The sequence below is a fragment of the Canis lupus genome, chromosome 20 (assembly GCF_048164855.1).
Source record: "Canis lupus baileyi chromosome 20, mCanLup2.hap1, whole genome shotgun sequence".
In the NCBI taxonomy this organism is placed as follows: Eukaryota; Metazoa; Chordata; class Mammalia; order Carnivora; family Canidae; genus Canis; species Canis lupus.
The window spans coordinates 23,341,798-23,364,297 of record NC_132857.1 but is presented as its reverse complement, the minus strand read 5'-3'; the positions used below and the strand labels follow the sequence as shown (position 1 = coordinate 23,364,297).

Sequence of the window (22,500 nt, the reverse complement as noted above, 5' to 3'; positions counted from 1 at the left end):
TAAGAGGATAGTTGATAGAGTGAGTCATTCATTATTGGTGCCATTATTTACATTTTTCATTTCCTACAAGTTTTCTTGGCGAGATGCTAGATAGAAAAATATATTTCATTTTTTTATTGGTGTTCAATTTACAAAAATACAGAATAACCCCCAGTGCCCATCACCCAATCACTCCCACCCCCCGCCCTCCTCCCCTTCTACCACCCTTAGTTCGTTTCCCAGAGTTAGCAGTCTTTACCTTATGTCTCCCTTTCTGATATTTCCCACACATTTTTTCTCCCTTCCCTTATATTCCCTTTCACTATTATTTATATTCCCCACATGAATGAGAACATATAATGTTTGTCCTTCTCCGACTGACTTACTTCACTCAGCATAATACCCTCCAGTTCCATCCACGTTGAAGCAAATGGTGGGTATTTGTCATTTCTAATAGCTGAGTAATATTCCATTGTATACATAAACCACATCTTCTTTATCCACTAATCTTTTGATGGACACCGAGGCTCCTTCCACAGTTTGGCTATCGTGGCCATTGCTGCTATAAACATCGGGGTGCAGGTGTCCCGGGGTTTCATTGCATCGGTATCTTTGGGGTAAACCCCCAACAGTGCAATTGCTGGGTCATAGGGCAGGTCTATTTTTAACTCTTTGAGGAGCCTCCACAGAGTTTTCCAGAGTGGCTGCACCAGTTCACATTCCCACCAACAGTGTAAGAGGGTTCCCTTTTCTCCGCATCCTCTCCAACATTTGTTGTTTCCTGCCTTGTTAATTTTCCCCATTCTCACTGGTGTGAGGTGGGATCTCATGGTGGTTTTGATTTGTATTTCCCTGATGGCAAGTGATGCAGAGCATTTTCTCATGTGCATGTTGGCCATGTCTATGTCTTCCTCTGTGAGATTTCTGTTCATGTCTTTTGCCCATTTCATGATTGGATTGTTTGTTTCTTTGGTGTTGAGTTTAAGAAGTTCTTTATAGATCTTGGAAACTAGCCCTTTATCTGATATGTCATTTGCAGATATCTTCTCCCATTCTGTAGGTTGTCTTTGAGTTTTGTTGACTGTATCCTTTGCTGTGCAAAAGCTTCTTATCTTGATGAAGTCCCAATAGTTCATTTTTGCTTTTGTTTCTTTTGCCTTCGTGGATGTATCTTGCAAGAAGTTATTGTGGCCGAGTTCAAAAAGGGTGTTGCCTGTGTTCTTCTCTAGGATTTCGATGGAATCTTGTCTCACATTTAGACCTTTCATCCATTTTGAGTTTATCTTTGTCTGTGGTGAAAGAGAGTGGTCTAGTTTCATTCTTCTGCATGTGGATGTCCAATTTTCCCAGCACCATTTATTGAAGAGACTGTCTTTCTTCCAATGGATAGTCTTTCCTCCTTTATCGAATATTAGTCGACCATAAAGCTCAGGGTCCACTTCTGGGTTCTCTATTCTGTTCCATTGAACTATGTGTCTGTGTTTGTGCCAGTACCACACTGTCTTGATGACCACAGCTTTGTAGAACAACCTGAAATCTGGCATTGTGATGCCCCCAGATATGGTTTTCTTTTTTAAAATTCCCCTGGCTATTCGGGGTCTTTTCTGATTCCACACAAATCATAAAATAATTTGTTCTAACTCTCTGAAGAAAGTCCGTGGAATTTTGATAGGGATTGCATTAAACGTGTAAATTGCCCCGGGTAACATTGACATTTTCACAATCTTAATTCTGCCAATCCATGAGCATGGAATATTTTTCCATCTCTTTGTGTCTTCCTCAATTTCTTTCAGAAGCGTTCTATAGTTTTTAGGGTATAGATCCTTTACCTCTTTGGTTAGGTTTCTTCCTAGGTATCTTATGCTTTTGGGTGCAATTGTAAATGGGATGGACTCCTTAATTTCTCTTTCTTCAGTCTCATTGTTAGTGTATAGAAATACCACTGACTTCTGGGCATTGATTTTGTATCCTGCCACACTGCCAAATTGTTGTACGAGTGCTAGCAATCTTGGGGGGGAGGCTTTTGGGTTTTCTATGAAGAGTATCATGTCATTGGTGAGGAGGGAGAGTTTGACTTCTTGTTTGCCAATTTGAATGCCTTTAATGTCTTTTTGTTGTCTGATTGCTGAGGCTAGGACTTCCAGTACTATGTTGAATAGCAGTGGTGAGAGTGGACATCCCTGTCTTGTTCCTGATCTTAGGGGAAAGGCTCCCAGTGCCTCCCCATGGAGAATGATATTTGCTGTGGGCTTTTCGTAGATGTCTTTTAAGATGTTGAGGAATGTTCCCTCTATCCCTACACTCTGAAGAGATTTGATCAGGAATGGGTGCTCTATTTTGTCACATGCTTTCTCTGCGTCTATTGAGAGGATCCTATGGTTCTTGTTTTTTCACTTGCTGATATGATGAATCACATTGATTGTTTTATCAGTGTTGAACCAGCCTTGCATCCCAGGTATAAATCCTACTTGATCATGGTGAATAATCCTCTTAATGTACTGTTGTATCCTATTGGCTAGTATCTTGTTGAGAATTGTTGCATCCATGTTCATCAGGGATATTGGTCTATAATTCTCCTTTTTGGTGGGGTCTTTGTCTGGTTTTGGAATTAAGGTGATGCTGGCCTCATAGAACGAGTTTGGAAGTACTCTATCTCTATCTTTCCAAACAGCTTTAGTAGAATAGGTATGGTTTCTTCTTTAAACGTTTGATAGAATTCCCCAGGGAAGCCATCTGGCCCTGGACTTTTGTGTCTTGGGAGGTTTTTGATGACTGCTTCAATTTCCTCCCTGGTTATTGGCCTGTTCAGATTTGCTATTTCGTCCTGTTCCAGTTCTGGTAGTTTATGGCTTTCCATGCAGGGATCCCAATGAGAGACTTGATCCTGGGTCTCCATGATCAGGCCCCAGCCAAAGGCAGATGTTAAATTGCTGAGCCACCCAGGGTGCCCTATTCATTTGTTTTATTTATTTATTTATTTATTTATTTATTTATTTATTTATTTATTTTAGTCACAGAGAGAGGGAGAGAGGCAGAGACACAGGCAGAAGGAGAAGCAGGCTCCATGCACCAGGAGCCCGATGTGGGATTCGATCCCGTGTCTCCAGGATCGCGCCCTGGGCCAAAGGCAGGCGCCAAACTGCTGCGCCACCCAGGGATCCCTATTCATTTGTTTCTAATAGTGATTAAGAAAAAATCATTTTAAGATACATTGAGTACCACGTGCCAGTTCAAAGTTACTATGGTTTTTTTTTTTTTTTTTTTTTTTACTTTTCCAACTGATGTAGATACTGAAAAGGAAACTGACAATATTCAGTTACCTGGCAAATAAAATACATATACATAAAATATACATAAAATATATATTACAAATAGTGACATTCATATATATCAAAGTAAAGGCTAATTATCTAAGTTTCTAAGAGTGAATTCCACATCATTAATTTGTCCAATGCAATAACATCTTGTGGAGGCCTGTAAATGCAGCAAAAAGAAGTTTATTAAGTAATCGTGTCATTTCTGCATCTAGAGAACAATATGGTATCGGTGATCTAATTATGATTAATATTACATTTAAACTGGAATATTTAAATTAAGCTAGAACTTTCATGTTATAAGACAGGGGAACTACAAGCAAACCTTAAAAGAATTTCCAAAACCCTGGTCCAGAAAGAGAAAAAAAGATCAGGCACCTGAGAGGTTCAAGGAATTGACTGAATCATCATGTGTACCTACATTCCACTTAAATGACAGGAGAGGCATCCCTGGATGGCATAGCAGTTTTGCGCCTGCCTTTGGCTCAGGGTTGCGATCCTGGAGACCCGGGATCGAATCCCACATCACGCTCCCGGTGCATGGAGCCTGCTTCTCCCTCTTCCTGTGTCTCTGCCTCTCTCTCTCTCTCTCTCTCTCTGTGACTATCATAAATTAAAAAAAAAGAAATGACAGGAGAGCAGAAAAGAAGCTCCATTATCAACACATGAAAAAATTTTAGAAAAGTCTGGAAGATTAGAAATCAGGGTTGAAATGATAGATAACCACTGCAGAAGAAATCTCAACCCATAACAGACACAAGAAAAAGGTTACAATGAAGAACCTACTTCCCAAGGAAACCCCAGAGAAACTTCACACTTGGAATGAACTGGTACACAAAACCCCGCTGGGCCCTCAGCCAATCACCAGGGAGGCCAGAACTGGGGCTGCTTAGCTTGCTGTCCCCAAGAGAAACACCCAGAACGGCTGTCTTTTACATAGTTGAGGATTTGTTCTGGGAGTTCCTTGTCTGGCTGCTGAGGATAAAGAGAAGCAAAGCATAGCCTGAATTTTTTGAACCTTGGTGGTAGGCAAGGGGAGGAAAGGACAAGGACAGTAAGCTCCACTAAGGAGTGAGATTCAATAAGGGAGAGAACACAGAACAAAGCCTTCTCTCCCTTGGCATTATCACCACACTCCACACTCCTGTGAAGGAGGAGGAGACAGAGGAGGGGGAAGAGGTAAGGTGAGTGGGAGAAGGGAGAGGGGAGGAAGAGGAACGTATAGTGTGTGTGTGTGTGTGTGTGTGTGTGTGTACATAAGCAGAATCCTTGTGAAAAGTTGTAAAAATATGAATCAGACTGTTAACAGTTATCATTTGGAGGCTGGGAGAAAAAGTAGTCTGTATTCAATACAGTTTTAGGGTTTTTTGTTTTGGTTTTTACAATGAACAGAATTGTTGTAATTTTTAAAACAATATATATTAGAAAATTCCAGGAAGAGACAGAAATGATGATCATAGTCATCATTTCTGGGCAAGAAAGGCTTGATGCAAAAGTTCAAAGCACTGAAGCAAATCTAACCATCAGCTACAGTTAATTAACGGATGTTCCTCTAATAGTTAAACATCCTTGGAAGTGTTTTAATTCCAAACCTCCAGAAACTATAAAGTTATTTGTAATTAAGAAGGTAATTAACTTCTATACAATTGTTACTTTTTTGTGCAAAAAAAATACACAAAAAACAACACACTCAGCAAAAGAGACGTCTCTTTCTAAATTAACTCAAAGTGGTAATTTCCAGGGTTTGGAAACCACTTCCTAAGAGTTACCCAAAGCAACAAAGGACTCACCTAATGAAAATTTCAGAAGACAATCATAAATCTTAATACTTATCTGATCAATACCCAAGAAATTCAATTGAAATGTCTTTCCAGAATATTAATCATTAGATTCCTGATGGCCTTCATAGCAGCAAGAAAAGATAATAAGTTTTAATTTTAAAACATGGTAACAGGGATCCCTGGGTGGCGCAGCGGTTTGGCGCCTGCCTTTGGCCCAGGGCGCGATCCTGGAGACCCAGGATTGATTCCCACGTCGGGCTCCCGGTGCATGGAGCCTGCTTCTCCCTCTGCCTGTGTCTCTGCCTCTCTCTCTCTCTCTCTCTCTCTCTCTCTCTCTCACTGTGTGCCTATCATAAATAAAAAAATAAAAAAATAAAAAAAAACACCAAAAAAAAAAAAACATGGTAACATTAACTTAAACTGCAATCATAAGACAGACACAGCATGCCTATTTAGGGGCTCCGTAACAAAAGAAAATTTTAATGTACCAGTTAAAACCTGAACTTAGAGTAATAATAGCATTATAGCCACCAAGGTCCAACCACATGTTTTGTCTGTTTGCCAAGATATGGTAAGAAGAGAAATGTCATTACAGGTATTTCTCCACTCTATTTATTTAATAGAAATCTCTAGGTACCTTTCTAAATATAATTCCTACCACTGCCCAAAATCTCCCCCTTCATTCACTACCACAATAGTTTTCAGAAATATCCCTAAACTTCTCTAGTTTAATCACATAATAACTCTTCACTATATTGTTCTCCTTCAAAATTTCCCATTGTCAGAACCTGCCAGATTCCTAATCCTGGAGCTCTTTTGAGCTCTTGGGGCAATATTCCTCACGTGTAGACTCACCCCCAGGCCAAATTCTGTGCCCTTTGGCAAGAATTTAAAGGGGGTTGACCTGAGGATCCCTGGGTGGCTCCGCGGTTTGGCACCTGCCTTTGGCCCAGGGCATGATCCCAGGATCGAGTTCCGCATCGGGCTCCTGGCATGAAGCCTGCTTCTCCCTCTGCCTGTGTCTCTGCCTCTCTCTCTCTCTCTCTCTCTCTCTCTCTCCTTGGTCTCTTTCTTTCTCTGTGTCTAAAATAAATAAATAAATAAATAAATAAATAATAAATAAATAAATGAATAAATAAATAAATAAATAAATCTTCAGAAAAAAATAAAGGGTATTGACCCAATCTCCTGGGAACTCAGCAACTCCCCATTGTCATTAGCATGGCTCTGCCCTGGTATTCCAGCTCTGGTGACTACTTTCGTATTCTGATCCTGACATTTACCTCTCTTATTCTAGCTATCAGTTTCTGGTCACCAGGTTTGTGGCTCATTCTCCCGAACATAGTTCCCTCCATTAGAGAAAGTCACCCTTTACATTTACATTTTAGGAGTTAACCCCTTCCTAATCTCTGCCTGGAGTCTGGGGTCCTGCTTATGGTTCCTGCTATGGGCTCCAGGTGATTCTGTTGAAAATGCTTGAGCTGGGGGCACTCAGGGTGGCTCAGTCAGTTGAACATCAGACTCTTGGTTTGCACTCAGGTTACAATCGCAGGGTCCTGAGATTAGGTTCTCCTGTCAAGCTCTGTGCTCAGCAGAGTCAGGCTGACCCCCTCCCCCATTCTGCTCCTCCCCCTGCTTAATCTCTCTCTCTCAAATAAATAAAGTCTTTTTAAAAAGTGCCTTAGCTGGGACGCCTGGGTGGTCAGTGGTTGAGCATTTGCCTTTGGCTCAGGGCATGATCCCGGAGTTCCAGGATCGAGCTCCACATCCGGCTCCCTGCATGGAGCCTGCTTCTCCCTCTGCCTGTGTCTCTGCCTCTCTCTCTGTGTCTCTCATGAATAAATATATAAAATCTTTAAGAAATAAAAAAAATAAAAATGCCTTAGCTGAAAGAAGGCTGACATGATCTTTCAAAAAGCAAATATTCTTTTTCTAAAAAAGTTATTTCTTTTAGAGGAAGAGAGAGAAAGCGAGCATGAGTGGGAGTCAGAAGGAGTAGAGGGCAGAAGGGAGGGCATCTTCAAGCAGACTCCCCGCTGAGCTAGCAGCACCATAGGAGGGGGGGCCAATCTCACGACCCTGAGACCATTACTTGAGCCAATACCAAGAGTCCCATGCTTTATGGAATGAGCCACCCAGGCACCCGAAAAGCAAATATTCTTCAACCAGTGGTTTTCATTGTGTTGGTAATCAGAATACAACATAGAACAAGTGGTTTTACGTTATCTGTCTCTTGCATTATATCATCCATCATTCTGAATTTTTTGTTTTTCAGTCTTTTTTTTAAAGATTTTATTTATTTATTCACGATAGACATTGAGAGGCAGAGACACAGGCAGAGGGAGAAGCAGGTTCCATGCAGGGAGCCTGACGTGAGACTCGATCCCGGGACTCCAGGATTGCACCCTGGGCCAAAGTCAGGTGCGCTAAACTGCTGAGCCACCCAGGGATCCCCTGTATTTCAGTCTTAATTCATTTTGCTTTATTTGTATATCATTTTCAGCTAATTACTTTTTACTGTAAGCTGTTTGGAGTATCAAAAAGCTGCAGTAGTCCAAATGTCCAACAAGAGAAGTTGCAATAAATTAAATGCTTAAAAAATGGTTTTAAAAAGTATCAAATGTAATTTTTTGGGGGGGGCATACACTCGCATTATTTTATTTTGCTTTTCCAGTCTGAAGCTACTATCATGGGCATTTAGTTATACAAATCACACAAAACATAAAAGACCAAGACACCCAGAGTGAGATACATGGCAGAGATGAACTGGTAGGGGGGCTGGCAGGGGCAGGGCTGGGAGCCAGGGGCCTGCGGTTTCCCGATGGGGCTCCCGGTGGAGGGTGACGCCTAGCTTCATCCCACCCCGAGACCCGAGGAGTCTGGTCGGACAGGGAGCACCGATCACACCGGGAGGTTCTGGCTTAGGTGGCGAGGGAGCTCAGCACCACCAGATGGGGACAGAAGCATAGGCAGGCAGGAAGGAGGGGGCCAGCGAGAGCCTCCTGGGGAGGTAGGGGCAGGTTCTGGATTCAGGGGAACATCCTGCACCTCCCCCCAACTAGCAGACAAGGAGAGCACCGACTCCTGGAGATGCTGCTTCAAGATTCCCCCACAGGACCCCTTGAAAATCATTCACGGCTACCACGAGGCTTGCCTGGGTGCTTCCAGCAATAATGCTTCGTTAAAAAAAATACTGATTTGGTCATTTTCTGATTCCAGTCAGGCCTGGATGAAAGGAGAGAGAGCAGAGCCCCAGGCCAGAGCAGGCTGTGCGGAGGGTGAGCCTGCTTGGTGCACAGGAGCAAGCAGCAGGCGCTTGCTGGCTGCACCCCCTCCTTCCCGCGGCCTTCGCCAGACACAGGGAAGGTGCACCAGGAGGGGTCCGATGGTACAGTTCCTGGGAAGTGGGGGACAGAGGCTCTCACACGGGGACGTACTGGACGCTGACAGCCACGGGAGGCGTGCAATCCACTGCCTCCACCAAGAATGCCAGCTGCTATTTTGACATCGAGTGGCGTGATCGGCGGATCACACTGCGTGTGTCCGTGCAAGTTTGTGACAGCCAAGAAGAACGGCAGCTGGCTGCCTTGGTGGAGAGAGCAGGGGATCGGAGCTTTTCCTCATGAAGCTCATCAACCGTCCCGTCATCGTGTTCCGTGGAGAGCATGGCTTCATTGGTTGCCGTCATGGGCACCCTGGATGCCAACCGCTCCAGCTACGATGTCCTCCAGCTGGAGTTCAATGATGGTGCCTACAACATCAAAGACTCCACAGGCAAGTGACTCATCGGTCGCCAGCAGCAGCGACACCCCCGTGGACTTCTTCAAATTCTGTGACTACAACAAAGTGGCCATCAAGGTTAGTGGGCGCTACCTGAAGGGGGGCCATGCAGGGGTCCTGAAGGCCTGCGCTGAGACATCGAGCCAGCCAGCTCTGAGAGTACTGGCCGCTGCCCAGCGCCCCAGCCCCGCCCTGCCCACACCCTTCTACTAATATCTGTCTTCTCCAGGCGGGCTCTGGCGTGGTGGTGAGCCCCTTGCCTTTCAAACTGGAAACCCAGCAAAACTGGTGCCCCTACCCGTTGCCCCAGGCCTGGCCCTCAGAGGGATCTCAGATCCTTCTGTCCTCTCTTCTCTGCTGTGGGTGAGGCTGGCACCCCTTTCTTCTGACCTCAGACGACTCTGAGCCTTATTTTCCCAAAATGGCCAAGAAGAGTGGGGGGCTGGGAGCCTGGCGGGTGTGTAACTGGAATCTCCTGCCCCCTCCGAGAGCCTCAAATGTAATTTTAGAGGAAAAAATATATATGTATGTCATGTATATCATTGTGCTATATATATACATATATATCTCAGTGTGTATAGATATATACCTATCAATGTGCTCCCAAAAGAAAAAGATATCAAACACGTTAACAGACCTTGCTTGTTTGCTTTATTGAAGTTCGATTTGCGGACATACAGTATAACACCCAGTGCTCATCCCATCAAGTGCCCTCCTCAGTGCCCATCACCCAGTTACCCCAGCCTCCTCCCCGTCTCCCCTTCCACAACACTTTGTTCATTTCCCAGGGTTAGGAGTCTCTCATGGTTTGTCCCCCTCTCTAAATTTTCCCACTCAGGTCCCCCCCTTTCCCTTATAATCCCTCTCATTATTTCTGATATTCCCCATATGAGTGAAACCATATAATGGTTGTCCTCCTCCGATTGACTTACTTCACTCAGCATAATACCCTCCAGTGTCATCCACATCAAAGCAAATGGTGGGTATTTGTCCTTTCTGATGGCGGAGTAATATTCCATTCTCTATATATACATCTTCTTTATCCATTCATCTGTCGAAGGACACCATGGCTCCTTCCACAGTTTGGCTATTGTGGACATTCCTGCTATAAACATTGGGGTACAGGTGTCCCAGCATTTCACTGCATCTGTATTTTTGGGATAAATACCCAGTAGTGCAATTGTTGGGTTATAGGGTAGCTCTATTTTTAACTTTGTGAGGAACCTCCACACTGTTTTCCAGAGTGGCTGTACCAGCTTGCATTCCCACCAACAGTGTAAGAGGATTCCCCTTTTAGGGATGTCTGGGTGGGTCAGTGGTTGAGCGTCTGCTTTTGGCTCAGGGCATGATCCCAAGGTCCTGGGATGAGTCTCATATCAGGCTCCCTGCATTGAGCCTATTTCTCCCTCTGCTTACGTCTCTGCCTCTTTCTGTATCTCCCATGAACAAATAAATAAAATTTAAAAAAAAAGAGAGGATTCCCCTTTTTCCTCATCCGCTCCAACATTTGTTGTTTCTTGCCTTGTTGATTTTCACCATTCTCACTGGTGTGAGGTGGTATCTCATTGTGGTTTTGATTTGTATTTCCCTGATGGCAAATGATGCGGAGCATTTTCTCATGTGCTTTTTGGCCATGTGTATGTCTTCTTTGGTGAAATTTCTGTTCATGTCTTCTACCCATTTCATGATTGGATTTTTTGTTTCTTGGGTGTTGAGTTTACTAAGTTATTTATAGATCTTAGATACTAGTCCTTTATCTGATATGTCATTTGCAAATAGCAGAGCCTATTTCTAAGTAAAAGCAATTGTACATATTTAACCATGTTCTTCTGTTAGTCCATATGTTATAATTTTTCTAGAATTAACATGTGTTATTTTTGCAGTAAAAAAATAATAAATAATAAACAGACCTTGATAAATAAATAAACTTGATGCCGAGCAGTGGTACCACTTAGTGACTAAACAGCACAGGCTTTGGGTGGACTAGGGTTCAATGTCTCTTTCTATGATTAATTGGCTGTGTAACTGCAAACAGCTTCATCTCTCAAACCACCAGTTTCTTCATTTGCAAGATGGAGAAAATAACAGTGCTTATCTCATAGACTGATTTTAAGGAATAAGGTGCTTGGCACATGATGAGCATTTGTGAATGGTAGTCGCTATTATTATTACTAATTATTATTATTATATTATTATTATTAGTAGTAGTAGTAGTATTATGTAAAGCTTGAAAGCCTGTGGTTAAAATATTCATTTTATTTTCAAATTTATTTCAACACAACTGTCAAATAAAGTTGCTCTGACAATGCTGCTTTTGACTAAATTTCATTTGGCCAAATTGATCTCAGCCAAAATATAATTCAATTCCACCGACTGCCTCCCAGAACTCTGAATTGCTTTGGATTTCTGTTGTCACGCACTGTTCACTTGTTAACATACTAATGCATCACTCTGGTTTGAACCTCTGATCCCAACCACTTGTCTGAACTATATCTAAAGTGACCAGCCATCTGCTTTGTCTGCAACTGAAGAGTTTCCCAGATCACGGGGCTTTCAGAGTTAAAACTAAAAAGAGTTCTGAGCAAAACAGAATTTTTGGTTACCCTAATTATACCCATCATGTTCTCCAAAACCACATTCTTAACTCTACTTATGATTTCCTACCAATAATATTTACTGGGTGCATCCCCCAATCTCTAGTCCCAGCTCAGGACTCTCAATAGGCAGAACCAGCCATAACCCAAATATGGCTTCAACAGCTTATCAAATAGACTCCCATAATCTGAACTCAGTTTGTCCTCTCATCTTCAAATATCCTTCAAAAGAACCTACATCTTATTTTTCAGTCCAATTGGTATACTTCCTCTCAAAAACACTGGACTCGTTCCTGCCTTAGTACAACTGCAAAGATGCCACCTGGCCTCTCTTACAACGCTTCATCATCATCATCATCTGAGGCACAGTTCATTTGTATCCTTCTCCATATCTAATCTACTAAATGCATGTAGGTTCCAGGAGTTTTTCTATATAAAATGTCTTAATTTTATTGGTTACTTATAATCCATTTCAGTGTTTTTTTGTCATTTAATTCATATGATCAGTGAGATTCTAATATGTGTTTATATCATTTTCCCAAAGATAATTTCCTCAAGGCAACAAACAAGAATTACCATGTGTTGCCCACAGCAGTAGCTGTACTCATACAGTTGCTCAACATTTGACAAATAATGAATAGTAAAAAAAAGCATATTAAAATGCTTGTGTCTATAGAAGAAAAACACTTATTAATAAAAGTTTCCTAAATAAATAAATAAATAAATAAATAAATAAATAAATAAATAAATAAAAGTTTACTGATATTTTCCTTTACTTGACTTTGGTAGTAGGCTATTACAATAAGCCAGGTCACAGATAGTGATGACTTGGGAATATTATGACAGGGGAATAGTGGAGATGGGGAGAAGTAATCAGTATGATCTGAAGAGAAAGCAGATGCTATTTCCTGACAGAATGTACATGCAGTATGAGAGTAAAAGGTTTAAGGGTGAGTCCAGGGTACTACAGTTTTCCCTCAAGCATTCACAGATGTTACTCTATTTAATGATAATTCTTGGGATGCCTGGGTGGCTCAGCAGTGGTTGAGTGTCTGTCTTTAGCTTAGGGCATGATCCTGGAGTCCTGGGATCGACTCCTGCATTGGGCTCTCTGCATGGAGCCGGTTTCTCCCTCTGCCTATGTCTCTGCCTCTCTCTGTGTGTCTCTCATGAATAAGTAAGTAAAATCTTTAAAAAAGAGAGAAAGGAAAATTTCCTGTTGAAAAATAATAATAATTCTTCTTAAGGTTCAAAATAAAACACTAACTACAGATTTTTGCTTTGAATCTATATCTTCTCTGTATATTTCAACATATTTTCATGTGGTCCTTCACTCATGTGCCAAAGAATATTAATCAACTCATTTTTAAAAAAAGATTTTATTTATTTATTTGAGATGGAAAGAACAAGAGAGAACAAGCATGAGCTGGGGGTGAGCAGAGGGAGAAGGAGAAGCAGACTCCCTGTTGAGCAGAGAACTCATGTGTTGTTTGATCCCAGGACCTTGGGATCTTGACCTGAGTTGAAGGCAGAAGCTTAACCAAATGAGCCACCCGGATAACCCAAATTCAGCCATTTTTAAAATTAACTACTATTCTTCAACAAATCTACACAGAGTCATTTATAATTCCCAACCAAAAAATAAATCATTTTAGTAACAAACTACTTGCAAAGCTCTTCCTTTGGACTGATAATCTATTCAAATAAGTAAAGTACAGGAGAATGTTGATCTGTTTCTCTGAATGACACAAAAAAATCATGGTGGCTTACAGTTTTATTAGATTCATCATTTTGGTAGTAACATCTCATACAGAATTCAGATTTACAGGCAAATTTACACATACAAGAGCTTCTCTGAATATCCTAATTGTTAGGGTTTTTTTTTTAACAAACTTAGGAAATGAAGATGAACAAGCCCAGAAAAATGTAGTAAGTAACCTGGCTGGAATGATTCAACAGGAAAATTGGACATAGTGCCTTATGGTAGAGCTGCTGCAGAGTATTCTCTTGAGGCGGGTGCTCTGCCAAAATCCTAATGCACCACGATGACCATTTCTGAATTCATAAAGTATGGAAGGGCCACCATATAGTGTTATATCCAACTGTCATGAAGTTTGAATGATTATGTGTATGCATATAGTCTTTAAAAAATATTATCATCAATGTCATTACCTCTTTCCATATTAGTAACCTACTCTTACCTCGCTAGAGTGTCTTAGCTGATTGGGAAGTTCCAACACAGGATCAGTACATAGTGATGGAATCAGCCCCTATGCCAGAATAAAAACTCAGGTCTAGAGAGGAATAAGGAGAGAGACTGGATGATGGGCTTTAGAAATAGACTAGGAACTGACACTACTCTGCTACTTTCTGCCTATGTAGATATCCTTCCTTATCCCATGGGCCTCAATTTCCTCATCCGTAAAGCAGAAAATATAAAACTTATTTATGCCTTGGATCGTACTGCTATTTTCCAATAAGTGGCTAAGAACACATAAAAGAAACAACAATACCTCACATCAATATAGCACTTGGCAATTTTCTAAAAATATCACGTACTTTATCAGATTTTCACCTTCTGAGAGATGGATGAAAATGTCAAGTGCATTTCCAAGTACACTGGGTGGAGAGACTCTGCCTTGGAATCAGACAGACCTGACTTGGGATTCTGGTATACAACTTATTAGCAATGTATCCTCAGGAAAGGTTATCTTAACTTCATTTATTACCTTATCTACAAAATAGGATCAATAGCACCTACCTAAAAGAGTAATTCTGGATTAAAAAATCCAAAAAAATCTGGGTCCATCTCCCAGAAGAACACCTCCAAGCTGTGCACATTTTACCGATGGGGGAATTGAGACTAAGCGATGATAAACAATTGTAAAGCTCACACTTACCAAATCCTAGAGCCAGTCTAGAACTAGAACCATGAGAAGAACTGGCATAGTGAACTCAGGAGTGAAATAGAATGAGTTCATCTATATAGCTTTCAATTTTCCTGGATAAAACATTTCTTAAAGGAGGCTAAAACAACCCAATGCATTTAACGGCTAAAGGGAATTTGTCCTCATATATTTCTTTTATTTCTTCTGCTTAATTTTCAATGACTCACAAAATAATTTCCTTTCTTTGGCCAGACACCTATTATTTACTATGCTACCTCAATCTTATGAGCAGGAAAAAAACTTATATTCTGTTATGTACATCTGATATTAATATACTCATGAAATAGCCACTTATATGTCATATACAAAGTAAGAACACTTAATTAGGAGACAAGATTGTTCTTCTGGCTTTGGATTTCCCATGTGGGCCATTTCACCTTGGGTGAGTCTCATCATCTTTGAAACTCTTTCACTTAATCTGTAAAATAGTGTAGGTAGACTTTATAATCTCATCCCTTTCAGAAGTAGATTCAATCACAGGTGAAATAACATCTTTCCCAAGAGCTTTAATGAAGTTAAAGAGAAATGCATATACAGGATGATGTGATCATTGCTGCCCCTCTCAGACCTCACCCTATGAAAAGGACAGTTGGTATGGAATTAAGAAAAACACTTAAGTGGGGTATGACAGTGAAAAAGTGGAATACACAATCTTGGAAGATTGGGGGAGGGGACTTCTCTGAAATTACACAGGATCATGTAAGCCACCATTTGATAAGCTTTTACCAATGGAACTGCTTCTGTATTGTGGCAATAGCTAAGACCAAATAAACTCACAATGCCTTCCAGTCTAATTCTTTCTGATTCTATCACTATCACAAAACATTTACTCCTGGATATCTAGATGTATCTACTTTTCAAATTTCCTATCTCCTTCCAACATCCAGCATCACTCACAAATCTCCACTTTCTCTGACAACTTGCCCACTGTCCCTTTTCAAGTACCATACCCCACTAAGATTTCATGATCTCATGCATTTGAGGTTCAGTTCTGCTATTTCAAAACAGCAAATGTAACTATCTCTTGTTTTGTAAGGAAATATAGTCCCCACTGTGCACAAGTAAATATAACTCTAGAAAAGGCAATGGGTGATTTGGTATTTCAGCTTCACCTGTCTGTGACTTAACTTGGTTTCTCTTTACTTGTTGGCAGACTGCTGTCCACATGTGGGTGCTGTAAAAAAAAAAAACATATGACTATGAAATTGGCAAAGGCATAATTTAGTGTATTGAAACGGTAGAAGATAGTGTCAGATTATCCAGCCAAATTGACTAATGACTAATCAATAGAGTAGGAAATAATCTTCAAAATTCCTAAAGTTACAAACTGAAACTATAGCAGTATGGATGAGGAAAGTTTGAACTCCTACTCAATTATCAATAGAAGTAGGAGACAAGTTATACGGTGGAGAAAATAAAATATAATGAAGTAGGAAGTAAGAATTCCATATGTAATATCCTTTCACTTAATTCTTCCTTACAAAAATCCTAATTCAACCTCAACCTGTATATTAACATCAGTTCTACAGAGTTCAAAATATAAAGCTGAAAAATATCAGGAAAAAATTATTTCCACAGTAAAATTCACAAAATATATCATTAATACTCCCCTAACAATACAAAAAAATCTTTAAAATGAACACTGGGTGTTATTCTGTATGTTGGCAAATTGAACACCAATAAAAAATAAGTTTATTAGTAAAAAATAAGAAAGACCTAACTGTAACAGAGCATTGCATTCCTATTTATTTACTCCCAACCCAGGAGGGGGGACTGTACCAAGTTGTGATCTAGCCCAGAGTGGTGTGTGTGTGTGTAGGAGGTGTGTACTATATCAGGCTCGACCAAGTGACTTGTATTGGCACATGAAATGTGCCTGGAAGCAAAGTGAATCATGTCCAAGAGAATGCTTCAAGAGTCGTCATGTTTGGGTGACTGTTCTTTCCCTTCTGCCAGAAAAATGCATGTCTCTTGTAAGTGTTGTTCCTTTACACATCAAGTGGAACCAAATGCTGGAAAGAGGCACAGCCTCCTGTACCCCACACTTGCATGGACAAGAGCTAAATCTTTGTTGCTATAAACCACTAAGACTTTAAGGTTATTTGTTTGAGCAGTCTTCTTGGCAAAAGTTGGCTGATACAATGACTTAAGCAAAATAATACTTTTTAAATTATTCCCTTGGTAAAAATAAAGCATCTTTTAATCAAGGATATTTATGTGAAGCAGAAAAATGACAGGTGTATTCAAAAGAGTGAACTGTGCAATATAAGTTAATTTCATATTTATGGCACATTCATCAGGTCGTATTAAAAAGTGAAGTTTCAAACAAATGTAAATGTTTCCTTTCTTTCCTTTTAAAAAAGATTTATTTATTTATTTGTGAGAGAGAAAAAATGGAGGGGAAGAGGGAGAGCAAGAAGGAGAGAAGCAGATTCCCTGCTGAGTGTGGAATCCTACTCAGGGCTGGATCTCACAATCCATGAGATTATGACCTGAGGTGAAATCAGGAGTCAAATGCTTAACCAACTGAGCCATCCAGGTGCCACTAAAATGGTCTCTGATGGTTTTAATAATAGCTAATAATCAGACACACAGCAAGGAAACAATTTAATAGGATTCCTAGGAATGAGATACTATATTAGGCAAAAAACTAAGTCCATAAATAAAAAACAACAATCACAAATCACTAACATATATGCTATCTTTCTCTGAGGGGCTCAGGCAAAGACAGTAATCTTTAAAGTATCTTACAAAAAAAAATCTGACATGGAAAAAAGTCAACAGAAAAGACAAGAGAATAAAAAGAAAACTCTGTTACACAGAAAACATGTGATTTGATCCTAGGAAACAGGTACTCTTCACAGGAAAAAAAAAAGTATACCTCAACTATTTTACTTAGGTAAATTATCAATCTCGACAGGCCAAGAAACTTTAGAATAAGATTATGTCACAGAGAACACAGTGGCTATTTTATAGACAAGCGATTAGAGAGCATATTGTGTTCCCAGAGCATTTTTGCTCTATTTTACATCAGAAGTTTTTTTTTAATTTTTTTATTTTTATAATAAATGTATTTTTTATTGGTGTTCAATTTACCAACATACAGAATAACAGCCAGTGCTCATCCCGTCAAGTGCCCCCCTGAGTGCCCATCACACATTCACCATCAACCCCCGCCCACCTCCCCTTCCACCACCCCTAGTTCGTTTCCCAGAGTTAGGAGTCTTTATGTTCTGTCTCACTTTCTGATATTTCCCACACGCCTCCACCCCAAGATTGCTAGAACTCATACAGCAATTTGGCAGCGTGACAGGATACAAAATCAATGCCCAGAAATCAATGACATTTCTATACACTAACAATGAGACTGAAGAAAGAGAAATTAAGGAGTCAATTCCATTTACAATTGCACCCAAAAGCATAAGATACCTAGGAAGAAACCTAACCAAAGAGGTAAAGGATCTATACCCTAAAAACTATAGAACACTTCTGAAAGAAATTGAGGAAGACACAAAGACATGGAAAAAAAACCTCCCAAGACACAAGAGTCCAGGGCCAGATGGCTTCCCAGGGGAATTCTATCAAATGTTTAAAGAAGAAATCATACCTATTCTACTAAAGCTGTTTGGAAAGATAGAAAGAGATGGAGTACTTCCAAGTTCGTTCTATGAGGCCAGCATCACCTTAATTCCAAAACCAGAAAAGACCCCACCAAAAAGGAGAATTACAGACCAATATCCCTGATGAACATGGATGCAAAAATTCTCAACAAGATGCTAGCCAATAGGATCCAACAGCACATTAAGAAAATTATTCACCACGACCAAGTAGGATTTATTCCCGGGACGCAAGGCTGGTTCAACACTCGTAAAACAAACAATGTGATTCATCATATCAGCAAGAGAAAAACCAAGAACCATAGGATCCTCTCATTAGATGCAGAGAAAGCATTTGACAAAATACAGCATCCATTCCTGATCAAAATTCTTCAGAGTGTAGGGATAGAGGGAACTTTCCTCGACATCTTAAAAGCCATTTACGAAAAGCCCACAGCAAATATCATTCTCCATGGGGAAGCACTGGGAGCCTTTCCCCTAAGATCCGGAACCAGACAGGGATGTCCACTCTCACCACTGCTATTCAACATAGTATTGGAAGTCCTAGCCTCAGCAATCAGACAAAAAAAAGGCATTAAAGGCATTCAAATTGACAAAGAAGAAGTCAAACTCTCCCTCTTTGCTGATGACATCATACTCTACATAGAAAACCCAAAAGCCTCCACCCCAAGATTGTTAGATCTCATACAGCAATTGGGTAGCGTGGCAGGATACAAAATCAATGCCCAGAAATCAATGGCATTTCTATACACTAACAATGAGACTGAAGAAAGAGAAATTAAGGAGTCCATCCCATTTACAATTGCACCCAAAAGCATCAGATACCTAGGAATAAACCTAACCAAAGAGGTAAAGGATCTATACCCTAAAAACTATAGAACACTTCTGAAAGAAATTGAGGAAGACACAAAGAGATGGAAAAATATTCCATGCTCATGGATTGGCAGAATTAAGATTGTGAAAATGTCAATGTTACCCAGGGCAATTTACACGTTTAATGCAATCCCTATCAAAATACCATGGACTTTCTTCAGAGAGTTAAAACAAATTATTTTATGATTTGTGTGGAATCAGAAAAGACCCTGAATAGCCAGGGGAATTAAAAAAAAAAACATATCTGGGGGCATCACAATGCCAGATTTCAGGTTGTACTACAAAGCTGTGGTCATCAAGACAGTGTGGTACCGGCACAAAAGCAGACACATAAAAAAAAACCTGGATACATAGTTCAATGGAACAGAATAGAGAACCCAGAAGTGGACCCTGAACTTTATGGCCAACTAATATTCGATAAATTAGGAAAGACTATCCATTGGAAGAAAGACAGTCTCTTCAATAAATGGTGCTGGGAAAATTGGACATCCACATGCAGAAGAATGAAACTAGACCACTCTCTTTCACAATACACAAAGATTTGAGACTTGCCAGACTCCACAATTGTGTGAGCCCATTTCCTGTTTTGAAATAAAGATTTTATTGATTGATTGATTGAGAGCATGCAGGAGAAGGGGCAGAGGTAGAAGATAACAAGTTTCTAGATAAAAGTTGTGGTTGTTTTGCCCTCCAATTTATAATGTTCTCTTAAGGATAATACTTTCTTCTTAAATTATAGCCATTTACAGATTTTCTTAAAATCCATTCATGTGCTTTGGAAAGAAATCTAAAATTTGCTGTCTGCAAAGAACTATTAATGCTATAAAATTTGTGTTCATTCTGGGTGGCCTGAGGCACCATTTTTTTTAAGGAAAATGTTAGAAGGGAACTAACATTTAGGAGATTGGCTCAGAGATGTTTGAAAGTTTAAGAGGAGTGATGACTATGGATGTAGTCTGCATGTTTGCACACAAACCAATCAAGAATAAGCTGACCCAATTATCTAGACATAACTGTGCCAGTCTCTTTGGGTGCAGAAGCCTGTGTTCTCCTAAGAGAGACAAAGCTAAAACATACTACACATTTATACCAATATTTTTGGGTTCACAAAACTTTTTGCTCAGACCCAAAAATAAAATAATAAAGCAAAAAGTATAAAAAAAGCGTTGAGCTGCTTGTTCAAGGCTGTGGAGTGACCAGAGCAAGGCTCCACTGATTTGCTTAAATTTCCCACTGCTCTAGCCCTGCTCTGGTACGTGCCATGGAGAACCACCTGAGAACCATTCAGAAGTCACATTTTCTATTTCCTCATATTCTAGAACCCGTGGATTACATATGTGTTATCCATAAAAAGCATTTGATGGGTAAACAGAGAATTGCTGAAAAAGATATAGATATATACACAGACAAAAGAGTAAAATTGAAATTTCAATTTCAGAAAATGTAAAATTAAAAAATGAAACGTGCCTTAAAGACTACATGTCACAAAAATCACAGGAAAATGATTATAAGGCTACAGAAATTCACAAGAGAAAATGCCAACATGGCTGATCAAATCAAGACAGACTTTGTTGGGAAGCTGACTCTATAGGTCGGACATGGATGGGAAGAGGACAAGAAGGGAACTGTCTAGGGGTAGCAAGAGCATGAGCACAAGTGCTAGAGCAGAAATGACAAACTGAGAAATTAGGAAACTTGAGAATTTTCCACATCTTTGAGTCCTGACTTCTCTGTGCTTAATACCTTCTTCAACTCATTTCTATCTTCTTGCATTTTAGTATAAGGAGTCAGGAGGAAACAAGCTCCTTTAAAACTTTCCTGAGCAATCTACTCAGATAAATATCCGATTTTATTGTTCCAAGTTCAAACTTCCACAAAATACTGGAACACTCATTAAGACAAGTTTTTGCCATTTCATGACAAGGTTCTCCTTTTTTATGGTTTCCAATAACACGTTCCTTATTTCCATCTGAGATCTCACAGAAAAATCTTCAACATCCATATTTCGAACAATCTGTTTCTGATTAGTTATGTATTCTCTAAGAAGATAGAGTCTATCTCTGAAGCTCTTGCTTTTATTTCTGAACTCTTACCAGAATCGCCTTCAACATCTATTATTTCTACCAATAGTTCCTTCACAGCAATGTGGGCTTTTCCCAGTGTGGCCCTCCAAACTTCTACATCCTTCCCCCTTACCCGGTTCTAAAGCTGCTTTGGCATTTTTAGGTATTTGTCACAGTAAGACCTACTTCTTGGTACCAAAATCAGAGGGGAAAATGAATGAAATGACCTTTTTAAAGATTTTTATTTAATGAAGAGAGAGCACATGAGCGAGAGAGAGCAGGGAAGGAGAGAAGGAGAGAAGGTATCTCAAGCAGACTCCCCGCCCAGTGAGGAGCCCCATGTGGGGGCTCCATCTCATGACCTGAGCTGAAATCAAGAATTGTATACTCAACCGACTGAGCTACTCATGTGCCCCTGAAATGATCTTTATTGAAAAAATATAAAATTGTATGAATAGGAAAAAGATCTGATTAGTAATCCCAGAAAACATATAGGTGTGGAAAAAAGAAAAAATATGAAAGTAAAAGAATAGACTCTAGAATGACCAAGGTTAAGGAATTAAACTGGAAAAAAGAACTGAGAATTTTACCCAGGATGCAGTACAAAGAGGAAAAGTGAAAAGGTTGTTCGTATCGAGTGTTCTTTGAGAATCATTGTTTCATAAAATTTTAATGGATTCTAGTAAGAGATAATAGAGGAATATTGGAAAAAGTGGTCAAAGACATAATAGCTAAGAAATTCTAATATAAATAAAAATTGACACAGAGGATACAAAAATATGATTTATGAATCTAACAAAACTTAGGAAAGAAGAAAAAAGGAACCAGGAGAAATCTTTGATGAAATAAAAATACAAAATATGGTTTGTCAGTATAACTCGAAATACACTATAATGACAATAAATGTAATAGATTAAATCGCTTTAATAAATATCAGAAATTATCAGTGTGGATATAAAAAATCAGTTATATGCTGCTTACAGGGGACACATCTACACACACAACCTAAAACAGAAAATATAAAAAGAAAAAAAAGAAATAGACTAAGCATATATGAACCAAAAAAAAAAAAGCTAGTGCAACAATATCTGTCAAAGGCGAGTATGAAGTTGAAGCATTAATGCGAATAAAGCAAATAAGTTATAATTTATAATTCATGAAAAGGCTATAGAAATTATAAATTTGTATGTGCCTAATAATATAGACATAAACCATAAAACACCAAAAGCCAGCAACTACGAAAACTCAGAATTACAAAATAAAAGTGAAAAGCTCACAGAGGGATCCCTGGGGGGCACAGTGGTTTGGCGCCTGCCTTTGGCCCAGGGTGCGATCCTGGAGACCCGGGATCGAGTCCCACATTGGGCTCCCGGTGCATGGAGCCTGCTTCTCCCTCTGCCTATGTCTCTGCCTCTCTCTCTCTCTCTCTCTCTCTGTGATTATTACAAATAAATAAAAATTTTAAAAAAAGCTCACAGAAGCATAATGGCAAAATTTAACACCTCTCTCAGAAACTGCACATTTGGAGAATATATAGAGAATTTGAGTAAC

The 22,500-nt window shown here is 39.8% G+C and overlaps 1 protein-coding gene across 2 annotated transcripts in view; it reads right to left on the bottom strand.

Annotated features, from left to right (window-relative positions):
- The window catches only part of LOC140611761 (uncharacterized), a 112,238-nt gene that overhangs the window by 5,300 nt on the left and 84,438 nt on the right, over positions 1–22,500 (bottom strand). The window contains exon 30 of one of the 2 annotated variants that reach the window (XM_072788609.1): positions 12,792–15,570. The exons of the other annotated variant lie outside the window; for it this stretch is intronic. The gene's annotated coding sequence lies outside the window, so the exon portion shown is untranslated. Of the gene's footprint in view, positions 1–12,791; positions 15,571–22,500 lie in introns of those variants that run through there. 2 annotated transcript variants of the gene reach the window in all.